Source organism: Peromyscus leucopus, chromosome 18 (assembly GCF_004664715.2).
Source record: "Peromyscus leucopus breed LL Stock chromosome 18, UCI_PerLeu_2.1, whole genome shotgun sequence".
In the NCBI taxonomy this organism is placed as follows: Eukaryota; Metazoa; Chordata; class Mammalia; order Rodentia; family Cricetidae; genus Peromyscus; species Peromyscus leucopus.
The window spans coordinates 38,087,465-38,112,025 of record NC_051078.1 but is presented as its reverse complement, the minus strand read 5'-3'; positions in this window follow the sequence as shown (position 1 = coordinate 38,112,025).

The following is a 24,561-nucleotide window of genomic DNA, read 5'->3' as shown; positions in this document are numbered from 1 at the left end:
AGTTAGATATGGATGAGGTCACCAGGGTGGAACCCCTATGATAGGACTAGTGCCCTTAGGAGAAGAGGAAGAGATACTAGAGTTCCCTTTTTACCATGCAAGGATATAGCAATAAGACAGGCATCTACCAGTCAGAGAGAGGCCCCCTACCAAGAAAGTCTCCAGGTACATTGAGCTTGGACTTCAGAACTAAATGTGAGAAATAAATGTCACTGTTTTAAGCTACATAGTCTGTGGCATTTTGCTGTAGCAGCCAGAACTAAATAAGACAGATCACCCAAGTTCACATACCTGGAGCTTATTATTTCCTTCCAGCACATTCTCTCCATCACAAGTAATTCCACGATACCACTTACTGTTGAATACACATTTATGAAGCCCTCACATGTACTGCTGCTGGACAGGGTAGGAACTTGGATTCTGAAGTGAGTCATGTGATCTATTCTTCAGAAGTCATAGTCAAACATTGAGTTCCTAACTGTGGTAGAGACAGATGGCAACATTGAGATCTAAGGTTTTAACAAAGGAACTTATGGAACTCTTCCCTTTATTTTATACAAAAAAAAAAAGAAAAAAAAGCAGAAAAGATGCATTTCTGTTACAGAAATCTTTGCATCTTTTGAGCAATATTCATGGAATAGGGACAAAATAATGTTTTCTTAATTCTTGGTCGGTGTCTGCAAGAACTAGTATGTGTTGCTTCTTTTCTTTCTTTCTTTCTTTCTTTCTTTCTTTCTTTCTTTCTTTCTTTCTTTCTTTCTTTTCTTTCTTCTCTTTCTTTCTTTTTTTTTTTTTTTTTTTTTTTTTTTTTTTTTTTTTTCTTTCTTTCTTTCTTTCTTTCTTTTATTTTTAGCTTTGGGTCTAGCTGGGTATGTAGTTCAGTGGCAAAATATTTACCTAGCATGTATGAGGCCCTGGGTGTTGTTGTAGAATATTATTTTAACTAGGCAAAGATATGTTACATTTGTTTATGCTGCAGAATATTACGTTAACTGTGGAAAGGTGTGTTACTTTTATTTATGCTGTAGTTGGTTAATGGTGTAAAGATGTGTGTTTAATTATGTAAAGATATATTGCATCTGTTTCACCTTGCCTGCTTAAGGCACCTGATTGGTCTAATAAAAAGCTGAATGGCCAATAGCTAGGCAGAGAAAGGATATGTGGGGCTGGCAGGCAGAGAGAATAAGTAGGAGGATAGATCTAGGCTTGTAAGGAAGAGTGGGAGGAGGAATGAGAAAGAAGGAGGAGGAGAACATGGGAGACACCTGGAGCAAGAAGCCAGGCTGCCAGCCAGACATGAGAAGCAGTGGAAATGAGATAGACAGAAAGAAAAGTGAAAAGCCCTGAGCAAAAGGTAGATAAAGAGAAACAGTTTAATTTACATTAAAAGAGCAAGCCAGAAATGAGCCTAAACTAGGCTGAACATTCAAAACTAGTAAGTTTCTGTGTCATGATTCGGGAGCTTGTTGGTGACCCAAAAGAAAAAACCTGGTACACTGGGTTTGATCTTCAACACTGAAATGAAAAGTAAAACATTAAAATCTTTGAGCCATGCATTTATATTTTTCTTCATCTTTGGGTACCAGGAGGCCCCTGGGTAAAATTCAGAGCTCAGTCTCTGGCTAGTAGTGAGGACCTTCAGTCTAAGAGTTTACCTTCCTCATTTACAAGATTTGGGTGTCAACTCCAAAACCACCATTGGCTTTAGTTGATGTTTTTTTTCTACATCAGCCAACCCCACTTCCTTTAGCCGGAAGTGCTGCATACAACGGATAGAGTGGTTTTAATAGCAAGACACTATGTCTCGTAGTTCCAGAAGGCTGAGATTGAGGTGTCAGTGTGGGTGGATCACCTAGGGGGCTTGCTTCTTGAGTGATGGATGTGTTTTTGTGCCTTTACATAGCGGAGGACCTCTTTTCTTCATGATCCTTCATCCTTATGATCTCATACAGACATAATTTGATCCCCAAGGCCCTACCTCATAATGCCATCTCATTGGGAGTTAGAGTTTTTATATTTAAATGCTTTTGGGGAGCATATCTATTCATAAAGTCCTTCCTCATATAGACAGAAGTTCAGAAATCCAAGGTCACAGATGAGACCTTTAAAAATTACTCTTGATGAGGGGTGAGGACTATACTTACCTGTGGGTATGAGGACAAATGTTTATAATGTTAGGGAGTCATTATAGAAAACCACAACCAATCAAAATGTAGAGTTGCGGAGCCAGTCTCAAAGGATGCCTAGAAAACACTGCTATATAGACAAGGTTCAGGGAACATTGTGAAAGAAGGAATGGAAATATTGTAAGGGCCAGAGGATGGAGAAAAAAGAGAAAACATGTTCTCCTGCTTGCTGCCTTTTCTCAGCACCTTCTCAGGTCTCAAGAAATCTCCTTGATCTGTGACTTAGCAGCAGTCACCTTCTCTTCTTGCCTACCAGCCTGCCCACATCCATCCAGACTATTGAAAGCCTTCTGTGGGATTCTTTAAAACTCCATCTCTCTTGCTCTAAAATCAGCAGTGGCTTCTGAGACACCACACAACCGGCTGTGTGGCACACAATCCTTTGGGGCAAACATCTCCTTATGTATCAGGTGTGGGTCCCAGTCAGCTGCCAAGGGGAGCAAGAAATAGAGTGGCCTTTGTTTTCTTATGTTTTAATGTCCAGTCTCCGCTGTGTCAGGGCAGTAGAAGCTCCATCGGTTTAGGGCCAAGTCCGAGATTCCGGGGGAACTTCTCACAGCATCAGTGTATTGAATGAATATCTGTCTCCAGTGTTATCTGGGTGCAGAGAAGCCCACTGAGATGTCTGTTGCTTGAGGACATGGCTCCATCCCTCTGCATTTGCGATGTTTCTTGAACTGTCCATCTGGCTCTGGCTCTTTCAAGCTCAATGCTCCATGATCCCTGTTCTTGTTTTGGACACAGTCATCATTTTACTGCTTCTGGGTCACCTTAGATATGGGATTTCCTGAGGCTGTTGATGGCTACCTCTGCTCTGTTTCCACTCACTCCCTTTAAAAAGATCTGAAAAAAAAAAAAGGAAGGTGCTAGAAATACATTGTAATGTCTCATTCCTTCAATAACCGTTTTTCTGCCTTCAGGTCATTATTTTTTTTCTGAACTCAACTAACACTACTTTCTCTCTTTAGTTTGAATTTGTTTACTTGCTTTTTATTTCTCTTAAAACGGTACCATCTTATCCCATGCATTTTCACTGTTTCCTTCTTTATTTCATGCCAGGAAAAGTTATTTTCTTTTCAAAAGTTTGCTAACATGTTAAGTAGTCCAATAAATGAATTCATGAACAGCATGAATCATGACTCCAACAGTTATGCCCAGGCGCAAATGGGTTTTGAATCCCAAAACCTCTTATAAGATTTGGAAATATTAATATGATTTTTGTGGGAATTAAACAAATAAAAATGACTTGCTTCTACTCTTCTGGAGTTTTATTATAATTTTGTTTACTGGAACTGCTTAATCTTATTTGTTTTATTAGATCATTTGTTATTGCTCTATGAGATTCCAATAAACGCTTTAATAAACATCAAAACTTGAGAACTCATCATACCCTGCCATGTCTCCATAAATACAGCTGCACCGCAGCCTGATATCAGGATTTTTTTTTTTTTTTTGCAAAGCAGATTACCTAAACATTACTTTATGATTTCTTTTTCCTTTTAAAAAAAGTAGGTAATAGACATTATTTGAAGAAACCAATTGTAATGCAATTCAACATAGTACCAGTGATCAAATTACTCCTTCCAAAGATGGCAGTTGGGAATATTTACTGTGGAAATATTTGTCTTTCAAATGATTTCTTAAATCAAATTGCAGTAGAAATAAGCAAGACCTACAAAGACTGTTTCTGTTAGCAATACCTCTTGAGGTAGGAAAAGAGAGGAGAAATGAGAGTCAGAATTCTCGCTGTTTCTTGGAGATATATTATACCTTAATTGTGTGGGGTGCAATATTTTTCTGATCAAAAATTATATTTGCCAAATGCATTACCAGTCAAGTTAGGCATAATTTTGCCAGCCCTCTACTTTTGTAAGTTTAACATGGGGATCTGCTCTAGGCACTCCAGTTTAATATGATAGCTTCCTTTGAATTACAAAAGTATGTGGGGCATAAGAATGTCACCAAGGAAAAAGCGCATTCATGATCCCCTTCTCTCCTTTTCTCTCCAGATCTACATGGCCGCTCTGTTCTAACAACACTGTCTTCTGAAGCAGTCTTTCACCAACAGTTCTTGTCCAGAGGACAATGTCACCCCGATTCAAGGTTCTGTCTCTCAAAGCCCGTATCTTATTCTAGAATGATTAGATCACAATATCTTTTATGTCTGGTCTGAGATTCAGAGGATGAGCTACCAAGCCTTCAAGACAGAGTCCCATCTGAGTGTTTTGGCCCTATCCCTGACCAGATTTTATGCTCTGTCAGCATCTCCACGTCCACTCCAAGATGTTTCTCAATGCCATTCTTTTGTCTTGACAACACACAGTACAGTTGGATGCTTGGAAATCCCTGAGAAAGTTAACTTCTCTGGCTCTGTTCCCAAGCAGTGGGGTGTTATAGTAGACAAAGAGCCTTGAGGTTATCCTGGAGTGGTCCATATGGCTTGGCTTTTCACCTTAGGCAGACATCCTAGCTTTGCATTGCCTAAAAAGGAGGCAATATTAAGCTTGTATATGGCACATGGAAAAATCTTGGGAAATGTTGGCTTCCTTGCTTTTTAAAAATGCTGTTAAGTCTCATCGAAGCTAGCATGGAAGAGAGCAGGTAACTGTTTACAAGTGTGTCAAACCAGTTACAGCTGATTAACTTCCCAGTGCTGCCCGCACGATGTATAACAGCGGAACACAGAAACACAGATTGCCAAGCTCATTCCATAGGGGATGAAATATTACATTTTTATTGTTCGTGAGTAACATTTTGATGGAATTTTCCTACCAGATTTCCCTTAGAAATGACTCACTGGGAAAAGGAACATTGGCCACAGATCTTTGGAGAGATAGGCTTAAAGGAAAGAGCTAGAAAACCCAGAGTATGGGGGACCCCTCCAGGAGGGGACAGAAAGTCCAGAGTGTGGGGGACCCAGCTGGAGGGGACAGAAAGTCCAGAGTGTGGGGACCCCTGCAGGAGGGGATGGGAAGTCCAGAGTGTGGGGGACCCTGCAGGAGGGATGGGAAGTCCAGAGTGTGGGGACCCTGCAGGAGGGGAAAGGAAGTCCAGAGTGTGGGGACCCCTGCAGGAGGGGATGGGAAGTCCAGAGTGTGGGGACCCCTACAGAAGGAGACAGAAAGTCCAGAGTGTGAGGGACCCAGCAGGAGGGGACAGGATGAACAAGAAGTAAGTGTGGCAGAGCTCATACATCTGACCTACTTTACCGGTTTGCAGGGAACCAGCGTTTTCAGTGAGATTCAGATGGATGACAGTGTATGAGAGGCTCAAAAATGGAAAATGGGTGAAGTCTAGAATGATGAAGGAACTGCTCTGGCCAGGGCTTGGTCTCTGTCTCTTACCTAGAGCCAGACCTCAGCACGAGGAGGTGGGGAGGAGGAGAAGCAGCTGGTAGAAGCCGGAGTGGGTGCAGATCATCTAAAAGTAACCAAGCCAATCCAGCAGGTATGGGGTAGAGACACAGCCAGACACCGAGTGTGACATTTGGAGAGATTAAACTGAGCAGAGCAGAACACATACCAAATACCAGGCAGGAAAAGGAAGTGAGGGTGAGAGGCTGGAAGATGAGAGAAGGAAAAGAAACAGATGAGCAGAGGAGTTCAGGGCAAAGCAGGAGTCAGCTCACCCCATCTCCTGCGTCTCTAGTATTTCAATTTTCATCTTTTAAATGAAAGGACAATCTTATTATTTGCAAATAACTAGACATTTAGTGCTAGATGGATAAAAACCAATTTGCTGATTTCCATCTTTTTTATTTTCCCATGGCACAATACAAATACAGATATACAGACACATTTAATCCTACATATATGCATGTACACTCATGGGACACACACACACACCACACACACACACACACACACACACACACACACACACACGCACTCCCACCATGGCTCTGCTTTTTCTCTTGACGTCTTTGTGAGATAAAATTTCAGATTTAGTTTGGTTCACTGCAAAGGTAACAAAAACACTATAAAATATACATGTTCCCACCCAGGAAGACCGTTTCTTATTTTAATTGTTCGTTTTTTTTTGATCTGTAGCTGCTCTTAGGGTTGTGGGGCAGAATTATAGATGGACGAAAGAGCCAGGCAGTGCCTGTAGGGAGGCAGGCAGGTGCAAGATAAATCAAACCAGGAAAGAGGGCAAATCAACAGTTAGATCTGGAACACAAAAGTGCCTATTAAAGAGAGATGGGGAAAACCATTTGTCAAAATTTCTAATATCGACCGTCGATCTTTGTGTAGAGAGTCATTTCGTGTCCACCCTTACTGACTTATTGAATTGATATCGTCAAGGAGTTCGGTCTGCTTCATCTAAATCAACATTAACAAACCTCAAGCAGAATTCTGAATCTCAATTACAAGGGAGTTGGTTTCAAGACAGACAGAGTTCATTTGTCAGGTTTGGCTTCCTACAGGACGATGCTCTGACTCACGCCTTCAAAGTCAATTTGACTCAGGCTACTGGACACTGAGCCAGGGTTCTAATTAAAGGAGTCTGTCTTCTTTGGCATTTCTGTTTGGCAAGTCATGTTTTTTTATATAGGGGCTTGTGTAAATGTCATTATTTTTCATATTCTAAGGTGTTATACCTTGGAGTTAAAAAAAAAAAGGAGAATCAGGCCCTTGCCCTGTGTTTTTCTTTAAAAATGTTCCCTCCTTTGCTGGATGCTGACCCCTCCACTGCCGAGTGACGGAGGTGCTCCCCTGCTTTTCATTTCCTTGGTGGAAGGTCAGGCCTCAGAACAAAGAGTAAGACAAGAGATGCTCTCATGGAAATGAAACAAGAGAGACAAAACATGAAGAAGGCCCGGGGAAGGATATAAAAGTGGCTCACAAAAGATCAGAGAGCTGAAAAGATGATGGAACTAAGAAAGATGTGATAATGCGATCACACAGAAAGAACATTTTAAAATAAAAAGACACAGGAGAGTGGATTGAAAGGGATAAAAATAAAAACAAAGGCGTGAGCTTTTCTTGTGTGTGACAGTTTCTTCACCTAAGAAAATGATTTTCAGGCAAATCTATTGCATTTTGCGACAATTACATAACACACTTTATTACAAAGCCCAGGAGACTTTAAGATAAACAAGAGAGAAGGCAAAATACATTTCGTGTTTTTCTACATAAAATGATGACTCTCAAACCAGTCCCAAACTCTACTCAGTGGATGCTGGGTCATTAATGGATGACTACTGCACACATAAAGAAATGGGTCTGTTGTTGGATCCATAGAGTGATGGAAACAGTTGACTGTGAACATGGCTTTGTAACAGCTGTGTAGGATATGGAACATGAGGACACCTCAGCATCAGTTCTATAAATTACACATAATCTGTAAACTACAGATAATGACTTCTTCTATACTTACCTTGAAGAAGCCACACTGTGTATATGATAAAATGTGATTATAAAGCAATAATTATATATATGGTCTATTTATACTTCCAATTTCAGCACATGGAACAGAAGAATTAATAGTCAGGAAAATTTAATGCTATTTGATTCCAAGATGATAATATGAAATTCAGAATATTAAAATGTACTGGGTCCTCTCACAAATTAGGGAAATACATATGTTTCAAAATTTAACATACACAAAAAGCTAATTCGTATAATTATTTTATTTTTTTTGATCACATCATATGCTTATTTATCTATTTTCTCTTTTGAATCTGCAGTCTGTATCAAGATCTGTTCACAGGGGCAACTGCTGCTACAAGTTTTATGTGGATCTTTCTAGGGATTTCACACTCATATCTTCACACAAATAACATTGATCCTTAAAAGAATATTATACACAGAATGTTTTTTGTCCCACTAAAAGCCTTACATCCCAACTCTAACTCTCAATGTCATGGTAATGGAAAATGGGCCTTTGGAAAGTGTTTAGGTCATGGGAATGGAGATCTCATGAGTGGCATTAGTGCCCTTACAAAAAGAGACAGGAGAACTTGAGCTCCTTCTGCACATGAGGCATGGGGAGAAGAAGAAGGCAATCTAAGGCTCAGGAGGAGAGTGCTCATAAGATTCTCACCTGCATCTCCATCTTGGACCACCTCCTGTTAGAGATGCTTGTTGTTTAAGCCCACTAAGGTTATAGTGTTGCTACAGAAGATAAAATGAATACAGCATTTTATACATAATGCATTTAGTGATTGGCATGTTAATGGACACTTAGGATCTGGTCGAGTTTATTTTTTTTCCCCTCTGTTTTGCACAGAGCTGTACCAGATGCTTCTGCAGTAATTGCACAGGCAAGAGTCTAAATAGTGCTTATATATGACATGTCTAGTCATTTAGACATTAAAATCAGCTCACAAACAGTTAACCAAAATAGGTCCTACTCCTTCCTGTATTTATTTTGACAAACATAGTTCTATAACAAGAAGAGGGGAAAAAAAGAAAGTAAAACTGTGCTTTTCATATCACTTAAAGTTAGTAAGTATCAAAGATTGACTTTATCCAGGCATGGTGGCACATACCTTTAATCTCAGTACTCAGGAGGCAGAGGCAGGAGGATCTCTGTGATTCTGAGGCAGGCCAGGGGTACAGAGTAAGATACTGTTTCAGCCTCCCCCCAAAATTGAATTTACTTATTTTTGCACATGGACATTCTGATAAAAAAATACAAAAAAACCCACTACCAATATTTGGATTACTAACAAAATAAAGCACATAATTAATAATTGTTTTATATATATTCTACAAATATATATATTCTCATTTTTAGAGAATTACTAATTATGCTATTATAGTCAAGATTTTTACATAATATAGACAGTAATGATTTTAGAATTAAAATGCAATTATACTTAAAGGATCAGAAATTTGTGTGCATTTTCATTAAAATGTAATATACATAGAATAATGGTTAATTCAAATTGATCCATATATTTATTTTAAAAATTACTTTTCCTTTATACCAATCTAAGTACAAGAGAAAAAGAACAATTTTAATAATCCTTAACACCAAAAGTTGGGACTGGGGAGATGTTTCAGTTGGTAAAGTGTTTGCTTCATAAGCATGAAGACCCACATTTGATCTCAGACACATGCCAAGCCAGGCATGGTGGCACACCTTGTAATTCTAGCAATGGAGACAACACAGAGAGGTGAAGTCTCTGGTCTCACTGTTCAGACAGCATAGCCAACTTGGCCTGTGAGAGACCCTGTCTTAAAAAAATAAAGTAGATGATGCCTGAGGAAGAACACTTGATGATGTCCTTTGGTGACCACATGCATTTGTACCCCCACATGCATTTGCACCCCCACACACATGCAACTTGTACAACTGGTTCTCCAAGCGAAACAGCCACTGTTTCCATTTGATTGGCAGTGCCTGCTTATAAGAGGCCACCAAAGCAGGCCTGTAATGTTTTCTCAGAGAAAGAGGGAGGAAGGGGGAAGGTCATTGTGTGCTCACCTGACATTACCGATGATGTTCCCAGCCACTTCAATGCAATTCTGCCCCTGTGGCAAGTGGGCTTGGTCTCTGGAGGTGCCAGTGTACATAGGCCAAGGAAGATTCACTGACAAGTGTTCCATCTATGTGGTTACAGGGGAGCCATCATCCATGCCGGGTAAAGACTTTGCAATGTGGCTGCTTTGGGGTCACCCCTTTAACCCCTCACTCATGCTCCATAAGAAAGCTCAATAAACTCATTGGATCCCCAGGGTAAACTGTTGGAATCATACTTTGGTTTGTCAGTGGTACTTTTGAGGAAGGAGTAGACATTTAGGTCTCCCCAGGGAAGGAATTTTTACAACATACCTGCATGCCATGTGAATATTAACACACACACACACACACACACACACACACACACACACACACACACAGAGAGAGAGAGAGAGAGAGAGAAGCTTAAATTAGCTAAATTTCTTACATTTTTCTCGAAACGTAATACAATCTCACTTACTATTTAATTAAACATTAGATAATGTATTTACATTACCAAATACCTTAATTTAAACAAAATACAATTTACAATGAAAGCAAAGATGTTTGGGTCTGGTTTTCAACTCCCCAACAGTCAAACTGTTTCCAGTAAAATTGGGAATACCATGAAGTAATATTGTTTGTGGGTAGCACATCTAGACTGTTCCCCAGCAAGAGCTGTAGATACCATCAGGATTTGAACGTTACAATCCCCTCATAAAGAAAAACCAAGAGATGTACGATCAGTTTTACAGTGAAGTAAGAATCCAGAGATCTGCCTACGGACCCCCTGCGATCCAGGAGTTGATTATCTTCACCCTCACATGAGTACCTCACAGCCTCCATCGTTCCCGCTCTTTGAAGCAGGGGTCATTTCTGACCTCCAGTGGCACACTTGAACTCTCTAAAATATTTGGACGGAACTGTCTTTCATTTTGATGGTATGGGGTAACCAATGTGGAGAAGTTTCCCCCTGGGACCTGAGTGATATGACCTCTGTGAGTTGATGGTCACAGTGCTGGGTTGTCTGTCAGATCTTGTATGATAAAGGTCCCCTTGTGCTCTTCAATGAATCCACTTGGTATGTGTTAATAAAGCCCTCTCAGTCAAAAATGGCTTCCTTTGCACATGCCAAAGTGATCATACTCAGTGAATAACTGAATGTTCATTTTATCTACAGGATCAATGAGAAGGCCAACAGATATTCACATTTTTTCATATATACTACAAAATTGCTTTTCTTGGAGTGATATATATTTGTGTTTTATTTTTTGTTAGATTTATTTAGTGAGTGTGAGTGTTTTGACTAGACTTATATCTGCGTATCATGTGCCTACCTGGTGCCTGTGTAAGAGGTCTGTACATCCCCTGGGACTGGAGCTATGGATGGTTGTGAGCCACCATGTGTGTGCTGGGAACCAAACCTAGGTCCTCTGCACGAATAGCAACTGCTCTTAACCACTGAGCCATCTCTCCAGTCCTTGTATTTGTTTTTATAAATAAAATTATTTTCTTACATTCTTACTTTTTTTTTTTACAGTTTTTTAATTGGTGTGTGTGTATGTGTTTGTGTGTATGGCTGTGTGCATATGTGTGTGTGCATATGTGTGTATGCATGTGTGTGTATGTGTGTGTGTATATGTGTGTGTGTGTATGTATGTATGTCTGTGTGTATGTCTGTGTATATGTGTGTGTGCATGTGTGTGGAGGTCGGAGGACAACTTTTAGGAGTTGGTTCTTTCCCTCTACTTTGTGGGATCTGGGACCCACAACTCAGGTTGTCAGGCTTTGTGACAGGCACTTTTGCTGAGCCACCTCTCCAGCCCCTTCCATTATTTCTTGTAATTGTTCTGTGATTGCATGAAGGCTACTGATTCCATGCAATTTTTTTGTTAGCATTTCCTTGCTAAATTCTCTTAGCATTTATAATAATTTCTCAATGATTGATTTTTGTGGGTTACTTAGAAATCATGATAGTTTTATAATTTTCAATCTATTCATTTACCTAATTGTACTGGTTAGCTGGGTGATATGAAGTATTACGGCACAAACAAACTTGTTCCTGAATATAATGGAATTCTTCTGGAATTTCCATCCATTGTGATATCAACTTTAGACTGACATATGTTTATGTATTTATCAGACTAATGAGATATCTATTAATATTCTATCATTCTTTTGAATTAGGACTAGAGATTACCTTTGTGCAATGAGCTCCTGGCATCTGTGGAATGGTGATGCTTCTCTTTCCATTTCTCGAATTTCCTCGGTAGGTTTCATAATCCTTAACCCTGGCATTCCCTTCGACTCCAGAGTAAAGCCCCCTTGGTTATCGCGTTTTCCTTTCTGAATTCCGTTCCATAAAGTTTACGTCAATGGGTATATGGATTGTCCTTGGATGTTTAAAAGCATAAATGCCGTGCCAGTGTTTTGGGCTCTCCTGTCTCTGTTCGAGGAAGGCCGCCATCCTTTCTCTTGTCCATTGTTCTCAGCTCGGGGTAGAATGAGTTGTTCGACTAGACCGTTTGGTATTGGGGGTTCCACATGTGTTAAGCCTATGGTTTGACCAGAGTGAATCAGATCGCCAAATATTTTGACACATAGACTTTTTAGCTTCCCAAAAACCCAATGTCACATTTCATCATCTTGCTGATCCCATCTCACTAAGCCAAGGCAGACCACACACAGCCAGCCCTGAGCTAGCCTCAGCTCAAGTGTTAAACCTCCATAGTTCCTCTAAGTCAAGCCAATCTATTTCTTTGAGGATAACTGTGCTTTTCTCGATGGTTTTCTCATGGTAACCCCATCATGACTTATTCAGCAGATTCATTAGGCCACATGCTTCTGTGATGCTCTATCATCTAGTCTCTGCCAACATGGACATAAGACTAAGGATCCCATGATGTTACACCATCTAGTCTTTGCCAAACCCTGCAATTTGAACAACTTACAGATGAACTATTAACCTGCAGGGGCTGGGATGGTGCTAGAGTACTTGCCTAGTACTAGGTTGTAGGTTTGCTCTCCAGCACTGTAAAGCCAGACCAGACCAAACCAAATCAAACCAAATAAATAAATAAATAAATAAATAAATAAATAAATAAATCAAACCAAACCACCAACAAACTGCTTTCCTCATAGAATAACTGAAACTCTGCCAAGAACCTTTATTTTTAATTTTTATTTTTGGTATGAAAATAGGCTGAAAACTAGGAATGTAGCCAGTGCTGATTCTAAAGCAAACACACTCTAAAATTACAAAAAATTGCTGTGCGTGTGTATGTGTGTGTGATTGTGTGTGTGTGTGTTGTGTGCTGTATGTGTGGTAAGTGGTGTGTGTGTGTGTGTGTGTGTGTGTTTGTGGTGCATGTGTGGTGTGTGTATGTGGTGTGTGTGTGCTATGTGTGGTATGTGTGTGTGGTGTGTGTGTGCATGTGTGCATGTGTGCAGTGTGTGTGTATAGTGTGAGATGTGTGTGTGTGTGTCTTTGAGTGAGTGTGTGTGGTGGTCAGAAGATGACTCTGTGGTCTGCTTTTCTCCTGCTACCTTCTTGTCTGTCCCGGGAGCCAAACTCACTTTGGCAAGTGGGGGAGCACTCTATCCGCCAAGGCGTCACACACCTCTAAACTGAGCACTTCTTTTTTCTTCAGATCATGGGAGTAAAACTAGCTCATCTTTGCTATTGTTTTGAACACGTCTCCCAATCCTTTTTGAGACTCAGCTCCTTCAGGCTCCGACCTGTGTTGATTTCTCTTGAAATGATATCTTCAGCACATTCGAAGAGTAGAAAGGAAGTTGATCAAGTTGGGAGAAGTGAACGGTGCCATCATTTCGAATTTGGGTCCAATAAAACTTCAACATGAATAATGGAGTTTTGTCCACGCATTTAATCTCTGTTTATAGTCCATTAATCCACACATTTATAAGTTCTTAGCTAACGGCTTCCAGGAGCTCAGGGATATGAAATTTGCTTTTTGTGGCCATTTGGCTCTGGAGGGCAGTGGACGGTTGTTCCTCAGGGCTAGGTGAGCAGGCAGAATTTCTGGTGTTAATTGTCTGTGCTCATCTCAATGTTGGAAACCATGTTACTTATTTATCCCCTTCAGGGGCCCGCTTGTGCTCTAGGAGGCCAGAGTTTTATCATAGTTCCACCTAGCAGTGATAGTCCCACTCTTTAATCCTTGCAGAACCCCGTGTCTCTCCCGGATCTCGGCTCACTGCCTACAGGGCAGCGCAGTGATTTATGTGTGTTTCCTGTTTCTATGATTATGCAGCAAGCACCTCAAAGTTGGGGGCCCCTCCGTGTTCTGTTATTTCCCACTGTGCACTCACGGTGCCTGACACATAGTAGGAACTCAATACATCTTTAAAAAGTGATTAAACCAGGTTCTAAATTCAGCAAATATCATCTCCCCTATTTTACTAATACCATTTCAGCATTTTTTTTTCAGCTGCCCACTATTCATGTGGGTGGTAGGAGAGAAATTGCTGAAGAGGGATGTAATTTCCCTTGTTAATATAATTACTGCCGTATATTATCACAGCACTAAAGTCATAACACCCTCATTTTCTGTGGCCTGTACACATCGCCAAAATTATCTCAGGAGCAGAAATTCATCCTGTTTGTTTTCTGTCTCAGAATGAAATGCTGCCAAGCTGGGGGAGGACGTGCTCAGCCCCTTTGAGTGACAAGTGTATGAAGGAGGACATTTCCCTTCTCAGGAGAAAGAGGCAGGGCTTTGATTTGTATCCAGATAATTTATTAACTCCTTGGAGTCCCAACTCAGGATAGGGGGTGAGTAGCGAGGTAGTTTTTCTCTGTGGGTATTTCATCCTTTTGTAAATAATGAATGAAGAATTAAAAAAATCTGGAGAGGGGGCAGGGGAGGGTAGCAGGTCCATCTGGGGCAGGCTAATGGTCCTGTCAGCTGAACTCAGGGGGGCTAAGACAGGATGTGCAATTGTTAGTGGGTAATCAGAAATCATAAACACAGTCTAGTAGGTGTGTGTGTGTGTGTGTGTGTGTGTGTGTGTGTGTGTGTGTGTGTGTGTGTCTGTGTGTGTGTTTTCCTAAGAGTCTGTGCCCTTGCTGCTAAGAAACTTGCTTCAGCTCAGGATTTAAAGGGGACTCTACTTGAAGTGATGTAAATAGGGTTTCTATCGCTGTGATAAAACACCATGACCAAAAGCAAGTTGGAGAGGAAAAGGTTTATTTGGCTTACACTTCCACATCACTGCTCATCATGGAAGGAAGTCAGGACAGGAACTCACACAGGGCAGGAACCTGGAGGCAGGAGCTGATGCAGAGGCCATGGCGGGTGCTGCTTACTGGCTTGTTCTCCATGGCTTTCTCAGCCTGCTTTCCTATAGAACCCAGAACACTAGCCCAGGGATGACCCCGCCCTCCTCATCAATCACTAAGAAAATGCCCTACAGATAGGTTTGCCTACAGTCCGATCTTATGGAGGCATTTTCTCAATTGAGGCACCCTCTTCTCAGATGACTCTAGCTTGTGTCAAGTTGGCACAGAACTATCCAGAATGAGCAAAATCAAGCTGGTCTGTGCATGCTCTTTGGGTGGCTAAAAGGGGGGCATCAGCTCTGCTTGCCAGGGTTCATGCTGGAGGGTCAGCCATGAGGAAGAAGCAGGGCACTGGAGGATTGCCACAGCCTCGACCTGAAGAGAGCACCAGAGACAAGGTTACGTCCCGGCAGGTCACAGGTCTTCTATCATGCAAGCTAGGCTTTGGCCACGAAAGGGGTCAAGTGAAGAAGCCAGAGGTCAGAGTCAGGCTGGACTTTTAGGAATAGTCTGAAAAGAAGGGTCCTAAAAGGAAGTGGGGTCTACTATGAAGTGTCCCAAAGAGCAGAATCTAAACTCGGAAATGCATGACTTGGGTCCGAGAACGTACAACAGTGCTATTTACACATCCATTTCTTAGCCGCAACACTTGTAGGAAGCCCTTGGCCTTGGCTCTTTCTAAAAGTTCTTCATTTGCAGCAACTTTCTACCCTAGAGTCACTTGAGAGGTTTTAACATCCCAGTCACCCCCCCCATCATGTGCACATTTGTTCCTAGTAGATTTGAATACTGTTTCCAAGAGGATGCTGTCTTGGGCGGGAAGTAGAGGGCTTCCGTGACCCAGGTAGAGGCCAGCAGGAACATTAACAGAAGAGAACGAGCACATGCAAAGAGTTCATCGCTGACAGCCACTGTTTAGGGAACGCTCATCTGTGTCAAACACTTTCTTCATGAACTCATCAGACCCTCAGGCAAACTCTGTGAAGAAGATTTTATTAACTCCATTTCAGAGATGAGAATGCGAAGGACCAGACTGAACCAGACTTTGAACCCAGATCCTTGATTCTGGGGCCAACCTATTGGCGCTATTGGCAATAATTTCAACGGAGTTAGAAGCTATTTTAGTATTAAGTACAGAGTTAGACTTAAATTCAAATTCTACTTCTGAAATTTAAAGCTGGATGATTGGCACAAGTTACTTAATTTCGATGGCCTTTAGTATTCTCAGCTGTACCATGGGAACAGAGTGATTGTGAGGCTTAATGGAGATAATTCTTGTAGGACACTGGTGGGCTCAACCTAAGTACGAAGCAAGTGTTGCCCACTACTATGAAAACTGGCTCAGAAAGCAGAGGCAGGGTGGGAAAGGCAGGTGTTACACTTAGCAACCCAGCTAGGAAGGCCTGACGAGGTGTTGAAGAGGCAGGGGGTGGGGGGCTCGGGCGTACTGCCTTGTACGAACTTTCTGTACCATTCTGTGAGACATGGGGACGACGACGAGATGGCAAAGGCAGCGTGAATCAGTGATGCTCTGAGGTCCCCTGCTCTCCCTTCCCCTGTCTGAAGAGCCTCCCTCTCCTGCACCGTCCCTTCTTTTTCCTGTCTAGTGTGCGCTTTCAAGTTGGGGGTCTAAAGCTTGGGTCCAATTTCAGGTGCTAATGGCTGAAGAAGGTACTCCTCGTAGGAGTATTTGACCTTTGCTAAGAGATTCAATTAACCCTCAGGACCTGAAGGAATTCATCTGTCACGGTGTAATTTAAGGCCCCACAAGGGGTTCTGGGGGTATGGTGTTGAGCGAGACCTGTTCCTTTGGCCAGCCAAGATAGATTGCTTCCTTGGCTGCTGAAAGCACTGTCATCAGGGTATCTGGATGGTGGGGACCACCTCCAGTTTACTTTAGCATCCTCTAAAGCCTATGGTTGTTCCCAGGGCCATAATACATTCTCAAAATTCTTTTGTTAAATGAAATTTAAAGAATGCATTTAATTGGCACCTTAATACTTCTATGTAGGTATTCATGAATGTTTAATAACCTTGAGCACAAAGGTTTTTAAAATGTGGAAAATATCACTGAAGTGCCATATAATATTTTGTAACCTTTAAATGTTTTTGTCTTCAAAATTATTTATTCATTGAGCAAATGAATATTATCTACTCTAGGCAACTGCTGGGGGGGAAACTTGATGCATTGAGGGTATTCCAGAATGCCTAGGATTGTTTCCTCTATAATTTTTTTTTTTTTTTTTTTTTTTTTTTTTTTTTTTTTTTTTTGGTTTTTCGAGACAGGATTTCTCTGTGTAGCTTTGCGCCTTTCCTGGAACTCACTTGGTAGCCCAGGCTGGCCTCGAACTCACAGAGATCTATCTGCCTGCCTCTGCCTCCCGAGTGCTGGGATTAAAGGCCTGTGCCACCACCACCCAGCTTCCATAATCTTTTTGAAGTCAGTTCACCTCTGTTGGAGGGATGTTCTCAGCCAAGAGTATGCTTGATCTTTTGAATGTAGCTGTCCAGGAGCCCCCAGGCTTTAGCTCTGGACTCCTTTTTACTTACAGCCTGTGTGCTCTTTGTATGGGTGTTCAAATTCTGTGTATTAAATATGATAGTCAGGAAATAAAAGAACCTGCCACCGTCAGACAGCAGGTGATTTTTACAGAGATTTCAGCAAATATTATGAAGCATCTCTCTTACTTTCATGATTTGGGAACTAGTCTTGTGACTTTTGATAAGTCATCAGTTACTTAGTTGGCTTTCAAGGACTGGTGTGTGTAGGAGGCCCGTGATGGTTATGTCAATGTACATCGAGGCTAGCACCATATTTCAAGTGAAGGAAAAGAGTATCTTCTATGGTAGTAGTCAGAGAATAGTAATTTTGCGTTTCTGACTGTTCACATGTAGAGTTTTCAATTGGGGGTTCAACTCATTTCTGCTTATCACTTCAATTTTTGTTTTGTCTTGGATAATTTTGACAGTTTGAGAAGGCAGAGACTCTGGAGACTGGCTGTGAGAACCTTAAAATATGAAAAGGAAAACGCAAGATGGCATAATGACAGAGTCAGAGTAGCTGGCCATAGGATGAGGGTAGAAAGGAGTCAGAAAGGCAGAGGAGGAGAGGAGAGGAGAGGGCATGATGTCATGCGTGAAAGTAGATGCCACTTTTCCTGGGCTCCTGCTGAGCTTTGTGGGAAACTGTTATGTTCTTTCTGCGGCATCGATGCTTGCTCACTCGAGATTTATTTATGGTGGTTGAACTTAAGTAGCCCTGCCCATACACTCCAGAGAAAACGATCAGATGAGAGGCATGCCGCAGAGAAGAATGTATAAAAGATCAGTAGAGTTTTTGGCTCAAGTCCTGAGTCTGTCTTTGAACTCCTTTATGAAATGAGGCTACTAGGGGTAGCCTTGCCGTGCTAAGCATTAGTGGGCAGGATGAGAGATGCACAGATTTTAGACACATTCAGACATAGCTCTGTACCCACTAGCTTTTCTTTTCTTTTCTTTTTTTATAGTTTAAGCCAAATGGCTCCAACTCACTCCTTCTTTAAATCATAACTTATAAAATGGAGATGATGACAATATACAATGTGTAGGATTGTTGGTAGGGAATAACATTGACCTACTTAAAATACTTGTGATGATTAATTTTATCTGTTGACTCGTCTGAATTAAGGGGTTCTTGGGTATTCGGTTCCTCATTATTTCTGCATGTTTAACTGATGGGATTTCCAGATGAGACAGGCATTAGAATCAGTAGATTGAGTAAGGCAGATTGCTCTCCCACCATGGGTTGCATCATCCAGTTGTTGTAGGTCTTGGTGGAGCAAACAGGTAGAAAAAGTAAGGAAACTTCTGTCTTATGTGCTTGAGTGGGAGAGTCAGGGTGTCGGTCTACTGCTCTTGGATGGGAAGTTTCACCATTGATGTTTCTGGTCCCTAGACCTTTGCACTTGAACTGGAATTTACATGATTAGTTTTTCCTCATTCTGAAACCTACACACTTAGACTGAAAGACACTACTGGCTTTCTCGGGTCTCCAGGATACAGAGGGCATACTGAATAACTTCTCAACCTCCATAATTGCGCTATCTAACTCATTATAATAAGTCTCTTTCTAGGTTTATACATAAATATGTATCTGGTTGGTTCTGTTATTTGGGAGAACCTTGACCAATGTACTTGTTAATCTATATAAATGCTAAGTGATCATTACAAGTAGCCATTGTTTGGAGTAACAACTGTAGAACAAAGACATAAATAACTTAGTTTTACTTAAGCTACTGTAATTTGAGTACATATGAGTTGATAAAATTCATGATCCCCAATATCTACATATTATTGTGGAGGTGCCATTTTGAGAGAAAATCCCACTAGGCAAGGATTTATTGAGTACCTTTAATCTTATAAGCACAGTGCGTACACAAGACTGGCTATTTTTTAGTCATTACAGATAAGCAAACACAGATATCTAAAACTAACTCAACAATTGACAATCTAACCAACAGTAAGACACCTATTAAGATTGTGCATATGGAAAAATGGCTGACATCATTTAAAAATTGACATACTTAATTATGTCCATGAAATTAGAGTGACATAGAGAACAAAACTGTATGGAATTGAAGAGGAGTGGGCTAGTTATGCTAGAAATGACTGTTTGAGCCAAGGCTTGGAGGACTGAGTAGATCTGGTTTACATAGGGGAGGGACCAGCAGCCTGGCATGGTGAGATTGCTCGGGAAGGAGAAGTGATAAGTTGTTGAGACAGGTTCAGACAAAGTATGAGGAGACTGTAAGGGTGAATGACTGCAAAACCAAACACCATCCCTGAAAGGACAGGGTAGCTGGAGAGTATTAAAGGGAGATTTAATAGCATTCAAGTCCATGGTATTAGTTGATGTTTAATTTTAGCAGAGGACAGGAAGAGAAGTCTAGCCTGAGAAAATAGGAATTGCCTTCTGACACTGAAGCTGGGCATTTCATTCTTCTCTCATCCCTGAAACACAAGGGGCTACAGTTTCCCAAGTCTTCTGCCCTCCCTGACATACCCTGGGCAGATTTAGCAGCCCTTGTTTTTGTTGGAACTTCAGTGGCATGGACCAGGAAAGGAGGGGAAGCAGCTGTCTTGCGTTTCTAGGGATGCATAAATGCCACGAGCATTAGCTAGTCCAGGACCCATGAACTGGGCTATTATGGAAGCATTAGAGGAAGGTTGTTCCCCAGTGAGTGAGCCCAGAGGGACAGCAGCTCTGTGGTCAAAGGCAGCCCATTGAACTGTAGATATGCCTGGCCCAGGGAAGCAGCCATCCTCTTGCCATCCTCTGGTCCTTTGGTCGGCAGTGATTCGGAAGTGGGTTAGCACGAGCCGTTCTTCTTGGCAGACCGTCAGCCGTCGTCATCTCCTTTCCCCTTTTAAAAATGCCTGTAGAATCAGAACACTGTTATGGAAATTAGTTAGCAGCTGCTGTACATGAATGTTTAGAAAATTAATATTACTCACATTATACAGTACGGAAGCAGAATTTTAATGAAGCCTGGAAACTACGGGCACATTGACCCTTTCCCCTTATCAGAGAAATCTCAGAATGCTGAAGTTTCCTCAAGAAAACTTCTCATTTCTGCTCGGCTTCTATTGGGCCATTAGTGACAAAAATAGCACATTCACAACCCAAAGGAGCAAATATTTCAGAACATATTGTACTAAAATATGACAGTGTCAGCTAAACCATTATCTACGCTTATTTCTCATTATTAATTCTTAACAATTAGCTCTTCTTTGTTGCACAGTAATGGGCTTTGCTATATTATAAAAAAATACTTTAAAGTCGTAAATGTCAGACTTCCTTTGTGCTGATTCTGTCAGAGATGATTGTGATATGTCCTCACCATTGGCAATGTTCCTGGAACCTGGGGTTCCCTACCAAAGTCAACGTGATGGCCTCAGGTGACTCTGGGAAGTGATCGGGAATTTCTATGATGGGACCAGAGACATCATCTTAGAGGCATGAGGGGGAAAAGCACAGAAGGAATCCCCAGGGAAAGGACATGGAGGGAATTTGATTGAAGAAAGCAGAGTGTATTCAGAGTAGAAGAAGTCCTCAGATTCCATGAAGGAAAGAAAGGTGTAGGCAGTACCCTTCCAGGAGGAGCTCTGGGAGATGCTCAAAGGCAAGAGGACATGCCAGTTAGAGCAGTTCAAAGAGGGGGAAGAGAAAGGCATGCTTTTCAGATAGGATATCCATCTTTTATGTGATGTACAACCTCAACCCTTGCTATCCACAGTGCTGCAGCAGCAGCAGTTTTGAAGGAGTGCTTTGGGTGTGGCTTCTGGAGCTCCCAAGGGCAGACAATCTGACTTCAGTCTAGGAGCTTGGAATTGGTCATTGAGAATGTATGTATACATGCAGAAACCGGCAAATGTTGCACACAGGGGCTCCCTCCCTCTGAATCACCATCCAAAGACCTGTTAGTGAACATTTGCATCACTGGATCTTATCCTTTCAGACGACACAGAAGCCTAGTAGCGGGAACCAACTCCCTTCAGAGAAGAGCGGATCTACTTGCCATCTCCTTGTTTGCAGTTCCACATGAATGTGTTGGCTAAAGGTGTCAGTTGTAGTTAGTAGAGGAGATAATATAAGCTCTGCGGGGTCATTGTGTATATGCCTGTAATGCTTTGGCTGCATGTAGAGACCCTATCTGAGAAGAAGATGAAGATGAAGACATTGATGAAAATGAAGACAAAGAAGAAGAGGAAAGATTTGAATACTGTCATGGAACAAACCTGGGTTAGAATCACCGCTAGGTCACAGCTCTATATTACTGCCTTAACTGAGTTAATTGATGTCTCCAAGTCCATTTCCTCAACTGTCCCATGGGGATCCAGCATCTACCTTCCAACACTGTCAGGTTTAACAACAGTATCTCTATCATGCCTGCACGTCTGAGAAGTCTGCAATTTATTTTGAAGCAAATTGAAAAGAGGACTTGATGGATGAATACTGACTGGGATGGATATAAGGATAGACATTTGAATTATAGCAAGATCACAGAGCCCAGGTGGCGAGTTCGCATGTGCTCATGGCAAATCATTCTGCTTTTCTGTAATTTTCAAAATAAAATGATGAAACCAAAGAAACAATTAAATCGTAGCAATGACAAGAACAACATCAAATAATCATAATTGTAAAATGCGGAAATGACTCATCTTCTGGATGTTTCTCTTTCCTCACTTCGCTGTAGGTCCCAATGATCTTGATGCTTCTGAAACACTTCTGGGTGGGTCTCTTCTGCATGTATTCCTTCGGCATAGCCTTACTCTGTTGGCTGGTTTGCTGGCAGGCCCACCTTAGGTCTTTGTTTACATTTTACTGTCTTACTCCAGCACTGCTGACCAGCTACCTATTGGAAATTGTAAAGCTCAGCCACAGGCATGCTCTGCTCTGTCACTTAGCTCTACTTCCCTCGCTTACCCAAATCTCCCTCACAATGTATTTTTCCATGTTTTGTCATCTCCCCCTACAAGGATGTAAAATCTACAAAGACAGGGAATTTAATTTGGTCACTGTTGCTTTCCCAATGACAGTTTCAATATCTGTTCCCTAAGAACTGCTCAATAACTATTTGCTGAGGCAGATATGGAAAATAATTATCCTGGCTGACCATAGCTACAGCCGAAATGAAGGCAACCTGTCCTTGTTGGGTTCCTGCAGAAGCAGATCTTGATAGAAGGCTTCAAAGGCTAGAGGAAGAAAAACAGTTTTTAATTTTTCAATGTTTGTAGGTTCCTCATCGGGCCAGACTCGGAGACAAACAATGGAAAACAAACCCAAATTTATGGAATATACCTATGGCCTATCCAGGGAATGGGCTCTCAAAAACTGGCTTTGGAATCTAGTCCATGTGGCATCTTTAACAAAGAATGGAACAGTTTTAGAGGAGACACGAGATAAAGAAAAATTAAATTGTGTCCCTAGGCATGGCAGTTTAAGGGGGGGGGAGAAATAACAGGGATAAAGCTAGTTAGTAGAGCTCCTTAATGTACATTTCCCCAGAACCATCTCTAAGCTGAGGATCTACAGGTATCTCCAAGAGTGCAGAGAGCTCTCTCATATCTATCTGTTCAGCTGAATTGTCTTCAACTCAATATTCTTCCAAAAAGGGGTGTATTTTGGGGTACCATATATACAGATCTCTCAGAAGATCACTTGAGTCATCCCAGGCAACACTGGTTAGGGGTGGAGAATGAATTTAGGAATGGAAGGCAGTCACTAAAAGTGATTAGGTCACTTCCCAAAGTGAGATGCTGGAGCTTCTCCGGTGCTGCTAGAGAGATGCATGCGTGGAGCTATCTGACGAGGGAGGGAGCTGGGGCATGAATGCCCCAGCTCCTACCATTCCTCCCCCGAGGGCTGCTTGGGGTGGGTTATGTATTTGAGACTTCCGGCTTGTGGTTTTGCAAATGAAGAGGCTCAAGCAAGCTCAAAGCAATTTCTTCGTCAAGAGATGTAGACGATGGCGTTAGAAGTCCATATGGGGCCAGGGAAAAAACTGGATGGGCGCTGCGGAGAGAAGCGGAACTAGAGCGGTGGTGGGTGGTGACAGGCATGAGAGTGGACAAAGGAGCATTTGGTTGCTGAGTAGGGCCAGACCTGGGGGCGGAGGCTCAGGTCACCACCACAGGACCTGCTGCTGGTGCTGTGCTCAGTCCACGGGCTTGGTGCTACGGGGTGGGGGGGTTGGGGATGGGGGGTGGGGGAGTGAGGGGGTGGGGGGGAGGTGGAGGGAGTAGTGCTGCCTTCAAGCTGCAAATGTGATGGCTGTGCCTGGAGTACCTGTAGGTTGGCCGGCCTGAGGGCAACGTGGTGTGGAGTAGCCTGGAGCTCTCGAAGGTCTTGTCCCCAGACTCGCTGCCCAACTGCGGGATCACCCTGACTTTGAGCAACAATACGATATCGAGGATGAAGAGCTGCTCCTTTTCTGGGTTAAGTTTCCTCGAAAGACTTCTGCCATCTGAGCTGCCACTGGAAACCACCTTGTAGTTTGTGACCCGTGATGCCCCCCAAAAACCATGCTGATATCTGTGATTCACGCTGCTGCTGGAAATCATGTTGGTGTTTGTGGTCCATGTTGCCCCAGGCTGCTTGGGGTGGGGGTAGTTTCGTTTGCACTGGTGTCAATGACTGCAGACTCCTAACTGAGGATGAGAGACACTGAAGTCTTCTGTGCCCCCTCTCTCCACGCACTCCCCCCCCCCCAAAAAAAAACCAACAAAACAAAACCTCGCAACACAAACAGTCCAGACAGGAAGTTATTTTATTGAACAGAATCCTTCAATATTGTGACAGGGATGCTGAAGTGTATCTCCTCACAATTTTCACAGTGGATGGCCTGTGGTGGAGGTTGGAGACGGACTCAGCTATCTTTAAAGGGCCGGTTTACTGGGAGTTTGGCCATGCCCCAAAGAGTATATGGGCAACATAGTTGGACTTGTTTTTGAGGGCACAAAGGTGGGAGGCAGGACCTGAGAGGAATGGGAAGTGAGTGTGGGGTGCATTGTATGAAATTTCCAAATAATTAATAAAAATATTATGTTGGGGAAAAGTAAATTTGAACTTGGGGGGGGGGGGAG